Source organism: Aegilops tauschii, chromosome 6 (assembly GCF_002575655.3).
Source record: "Aegilops tauschii subsp. strangulata cultivar AL8/78 chromosome 6, Aet v6.0, whole genome shotgun sequence".
Lineage (NCBI taxonomy): Eukaryota > Viridiplantae > Streptophyta > Magnoliopsida > Poales > Poaceae > Aegilops > Aegilops tauschii.
This window is the reverse complement of record NC_053040.3, coordinates 114,871,327-114,877,689: the sequence shown is the minus strand read 5'-3', so window position 1 is coordinate 114,877,689 and position 6,363 is coordinate 114,871,327.

Here is a 6,363-nt window from a genome sequence, read left to right as displayed (position 1 = left end):
CGGAGGAACACAGGCGGCGGGGGCCAGTGGTCCGGCCGGCAGCCCGTGCGGTGTTCTGTATGGGAAGAACAGAGACGAGGAAGAAGATGGGTTGGGAGACGTAGGATCTTCATCCAACCGCCTGAAATGGTCGAGAGACAGCTGGGAGTTGCATTCTTAATGCGCTCTGGTTCATCATGTGTGGGCACTGCGCAACCAACATTTTATTATCCAAAATCTGCTTGCTCTTCTTTACCATGTTCCTGTTCCATTCTTCTTTAATATGTACTCTCTCCGTTCCTAAATACAAGTCTTTGTATAGATTCCACCATGGACTACATATGGAGCAAAATGAGTGAAGCTACACTCTAAAATGTATCTGGATACATCTGTATGTGATCCATAGTGGAAATCTCTACCAAGACTTATATTTTGGAACGGAGGGAGTATGATAGTAGTACAGTATGTTCCTTGTACTGAAGATGAGCAGGGACATTTGCAGTGTAGAGGTATATACGGTCGGTTGTGATGGACACTTTGAGCCTGTTTGATTCGTAGGATCTTGTAAACATAGGAATAGGATTTGTAGTGGCCTGCCCACTTGAATCCTATAAGAATAGCAAGGAAATGTGGGGAGCTGTGTCGCCTTTGAGAGTTACACTGATATTAACAGTACCGCACCTTCACTTTGATGGCAAGTCTATAAACGAATTTCCGGTGAAGTCTCCTGTGCTAAATTTAAAAGACATTGAATTGAAAAACCTTGTTATGCACTGGCCTTGTTCCCAGGATGAGGTACTGTCTATGAAATCACATGACAATTTGAACTTCTACTTTTCCGCATGTGCCTTACAGATCTTTTTTGCAGGAAATCTGCTCGAAGAAGAATTCCGATTTGACAAGAACGACAGGATATCGCAAATATGCTGCCCGCTGCTTTGCTCTTGTTAGTACCAGTTGTCCTGTATCACTGTACTTGCATAGATACCTGGTTCATTATGTGACAGCAGTATGCATGATAGCTTGCTTATCAATTGTGCGCTCCAAATTATCTGATCTGTATGAATGGTTACATTAGTGTAGAATATATCCAATGCCAATGTTTTTTTAGCTCTGCATTGTTCTTGTAAGTACATGCTGTCATTTATCAGTGTACTTATAATGACAGGTAGTTGTTCATGTACCATCACTCTGCAGCTTATTTTCCTTTGCCCTCCATTTTCTACACATCAGATCTATATTTACTCTTACCATAAGGTTGGTACTGAAGAAGTATAGCTGTGCATTGCTCTTGGCTGTACCTTTTGCCTGTATCGCTGCACTTACATTTATAGCTACTTGGTTATGTAGCATCACTCTTCATATTATCTTAAATATTCTCCACTTTTTCATATATTATCACATCTATATTTACTCTTAACAAAATGTAGAATAAAGGCAATGCTTTTGAAGAAGATTCTGTGGTAAACTTCTTGAATTGCCCCCCATCAGCATGGACAAGGCCTTTATAGAGCCTATCTTCACCAATAATGTAAGTTTGTCCATCTCAAGCCTTCAAACTTTGTTGTATATATTTGGTTAGGCATGACTACAACAACTGTTTATTTTTGATGTTTGCATCAAATTGCTTGTTTAAAGTTTATTATGTAGTTGATAAACAAAAGTTTGTCCTTTCTCAATTTAAGTTTTTAGTTGTACAACCAAGTTCCTTCTTCATACCATGTAAATTAAACTATACAGAGCAAGTGATCTTCTTTTGCACTGCATGTATGCTTCTGTTCTTCATCCGTAATCCAGTGGTGTGGTGAACCTACCCACTACAGCACAATGTCATATTCTGCAATGTCTTAACTATGAACAATGTCATATCATTCTACTATTATTTAAACCGTCTCTTTATTTGCCAATCTGAAATGGTATAAATTGACAACACACTATCCATTCATACTTATGAGTTCTTGATCTGTAATCCAGTGGTGTCGTGAAGCTGCCAACTCCTTCACAATGTCATTTCCTGCCATGTCTTGACCTGAACAATACCATATTGTGTTAATGCAATTTTAAACTGTGTCACTTTATTCGTCAGTAAGAAATGTGATGAATTGTCAGCACTGATACTTTTAGGTGCAAAACCTATCATCTGTCTGCTTGTTTATCTTTCAGAGTGAGGAAGATATAAGTGTTGAACAAGCGCAGTCTCATCATCTTGCTCAGCTGCTTGCGCTGCAGCTCCCCAGCAGGGCTAACCTTTCTTGAACTCTATTGAAGTGCTGTCGGTTTTGTATATTATTTTGTCGGCGTGTTTATTTGCACTGGTGGCGATCTTTGTTGCCCAGTGTATGTAATCTGCTGTCTGCTTGTGCTTTATTATCATAGTGGCGAACTTTGATGCCCAGTGGATGTAATATGCCGTAATTTCTTTATTGTATAGTCTAGGTTTTTTCTTATTCACGATGCTGCAGTTATTTTACTGTATATATATCCTGTCTTCGCAGTAAACCGGCCAAACCGTAAAATTACGGTACATAATCGGGCCGTCATGCAATCACGATGTAGGTTGGGCCTGGAACATGCCGAACATCTCACGGGCCGGCAGCAGCCTGAAATGAACCCCGGCCCATGATTGTGTGAATCAAATCACGGGCTTTTAACAGGCCAAAATTGTCTCGGTCCTTGTTTGGCCCAATCAGATATCGGCTGCGAGCAAGCCGGATGCAAACCGGGCCGTAGTTAGGCCCAACTATATGACGGGCTTTTAACAGGCCGAAATTAATATAGGGCCAAAATGTTAAACGGGCCCTTAACAGGCCAAAACTAATATTAGGCCAAATTACTAAGTGGGCCTTTAGCAAGTGGGCCCAAAAGCATAGTGTCCAGTTGACGGGCCGAATCTGATATGGGCCATAATTGAGCCCAAAGCCTCTTAAAGGGTCGGACCTGATCTGGGCTGTAATTTGGCCCAGAACGTGGTAGGCTTTTAACGGGCCTGATCTCATATGGGCCACTATTAGGCCCGGAGCGTGGCAGGCCATTAATGGACCGGATCAAATATGGGCCGACATTTGGCCCAAAACATGGCAGCCAGTTAATGGGCCGGCCTACTAGGGTCCTCAAAATCTTGTGGGCCTACAGCTGGGCCGGCCCATTAATGTCGGCGAAATCTCGTGGGCCTTTAGCTGGGCCGGCCCATTATGATCCGCAAGAATCTTGTGGGCCTTTACCTGGGCCGGCCCATTATGGCACACAAAAATCTTGTGGGCCTTTACCTGGGCCGGCCCATTATGGCCCGCAAAATCTTGTGGGCCTTTAGCTGGGCCAGCCCATTATGGTCCGCAAAATCTCGTGGGCCTTTAGCTGGGCCGGCCCATTATGGTCCGCAAAATCTTGTGGGCCTTCAGTTGGGCCAGCCCATTTAAACTTGATGGGCCAGTCCACGTGTCAACATATCATAGGCGCGTCTCGCCCATTGGATGAGTGACACCTGTGCCACCGCGGACCTGACACGTGTCTCCTCTAGCCAATGATGATTTTACACGTGGAAAATCCCCATTGGTCGGTGCTGTTAACGGGTTATCGGATCCAGAACCCGACCCGATAGCTTAACGGCGTTCCGTTACGGTGGATGCCACGTGTCGGTCACCCTTGACGAAAGCACTTCTGTGACGCGCGATTTATCATCATGGAAGTGGACACTTCCGTGATGATAATTTTGGTAATGTCATGGAACACTTCTACGACAGCACAGGTATGACTATCTTGATTCTATCATAAATTTGTCATGGATGTACATGCATGACAAAAAACGCGACCTACTGTGACAAACACGTATCATCACGGAAGTGTATTTTTTTGTAGTGAATGGAGCTTCGCCAGACGCGTCGGTGCTGCCATGAGCGCCGGCGCGCTGGTGCTGCGTTGGAGCATGGAGGTGGTGTGATGGAGATACAAGTCTGGGAGGGGGCTGTCCTCGTGAATATGCAACAAGAGGAGGAAGACGGGCTGCGAGCCTATGGATCAAACGGCTCGTGTGCCTTAATCGAACGGCTCCTCAGGGGGATGATATTTTGCAAATATCATCCGGTTGATTTGTAGCATTGGCCTTATCAATAACCAGTATTATGATTAAGGTTTTCAAAGTCGCTTCAGTGCAATGGCCATAATTTATCAATGGATATGATTTATTCTACAATGGAAGGAATAGTCCCGAGTCGCTGCAGGCTTACGACCCGGCACTTGGGGGCTACATTATTCAAGTTGAGATTACATCAAATATGCAAGTCCCATGTCACAGCCAGCATGCACCATGGCACTTGGGGTCTAATGCAAAGTCATTTTTGCTCACCTTATTGAAGACCCGACTCATCACATTGTAATGAGCCGGCCCTTGGGGGCTACGAATTGCTCCTGTCAAAAATTCAAGGCAATTACAAGTCCCAGGCTGCTACAAGCATGACAACCTGGCACTTGGGGGCTACATATATGGAGTATTCAATTTTTACTAGTGACTGAGATGAACAAAATGGATTTCTTTTAAGTGGCAGTATTTATATTGAAGCAAGTCTTAAGTTATCACTTTGTTCTGCTCAAGACTTGGGGGCTACAGGTAATATGGATATAAGAGAGAAAAATCTTCAAATTCTCAGTTTTGAGCAAACCAGATTGACCCGATGTCTGCAACAATTATGACCCAGCATCGGAAATAATTATGACTCGGCATCATCTCTTTATAACCCGGCAATTTTGGTAACCATAAATTGGCAAGATCTACATCTTCAAGTCGCTTGAAGATCAGATGAGTATTTCAAGACCAATATGTCCTCACAATATTTCTATGAGAAACCAATGTCAGCAAATTGATTATGAAGTTGGTCTATTAACCGGACTTTCCAGAAGAAGGAAATGACAAGGATTTAAGGATGATCAGGTACCGGTTCAGAAAAACTTTTAACCCGGAGCACAACCTGTCAAATTTGTTCTTGTGTTTATTTTGCAGGATCAGTTTAACATGGATAAATCCAAATTAAACTGGGGGCTAATGTCGGGGATATACCCCACGGTATGACCCGGCCGGATGTATGATCTGTACTTTAACATGTGAATAGCTTGTTACTTGATCATGAGAAGCTTTATGTTATGAGCTACTGTTATGACATATAATGATGCTAGAAAAAGTGATTGGAACTATCATTGATCAAACTTATGCACTTGCTAGCATTCACACTTCATAAATTATTTCTTTTATCATTTACCTACTCGAGGACGAGCAGGAATTAAGCTTGGGGATTGTCGGGGATATACCCCGCGATATGACCCGACCGGAAGTATGACCCGGCCGGACTTGGCGCTTCACCGTGACCCGCCGGAGGACTGGCGACTCACGGGTCTGGCGGCTCACTGTCAGATGACTCACGACCCTGACGACTCACGGATGACCCCGATGGCGGGTCAGATGGACAACAAGGCCCAAAGCCCGGAAGGCCGGCTCACGTTATGATGGGCCGGCTTAAGAGGAAAGGGATGACGAATATTTCCTTTACAAGGAAGCAAGACCCGGACTTGTAATCAACTTGTAAGAGAAGATAGACTAGTCGAAGTCCAACTGGGACTCCACATGTAACCCGCCCCTCTAACTTATATAAGGAGGGGCAGGGCTCCCCAAGAGGGACGGGTAACAAGAAACAATCTCTAGGGCTAGACACCGAGAGTCGGTTCCCGGCGACTCTCCCGTGATCATAATGAGACCTAGCCCCAAACAGCATGTAGGGTTGTTACCGGATGATGTTTCCCGGGGCCCGAAGCTGTGTAAATCCTTGTCTTGTGTTGCGTCTCTCGATTCCGCTCAACCCCTCTCAAGCTACCACATAGATGCGTTGGCCTCGCGACTAAGTCCTAACACTAAGGACATCTGAGGTGTTAATTCCACGACAGTTGGCGCCCACCGTGGGGCTTGCGCACGGTGGTGTTGAGTTCTTGAAGGGATCTCTTCAAGGGTTCGAGAAGTTGGCAAATTTTTCGGATGAAGAAAGAATCAGTTTGAAGGATATGCATCAGCCGGCCAATTTTGCGATCCGCCGAGTTGTAATGATTTTCGAAGATTCGCCGAATTGCCACCGCCGCGTACGTACATCACATCAAGACAAAGTTGATTTGTTCCAAAATTATCTGAAGCCGAACCGGTCTTCTTTGGCCAACTCCGACGGCTATAAGGAATCTGCTAAAAGATTACATCAAGGATTAAGGAAGGAAAAAGGCGCAGCCCACGTGAAGGTGTAGTACTTGTTACCGTGACCCCACGTGAAGGATCAATCAAAGGAAAAGTGAGCCATGCATGTACGCACAGATTCTTGATGGGATTAGTAGTACTCTTTGGACTTGGGCTCCACA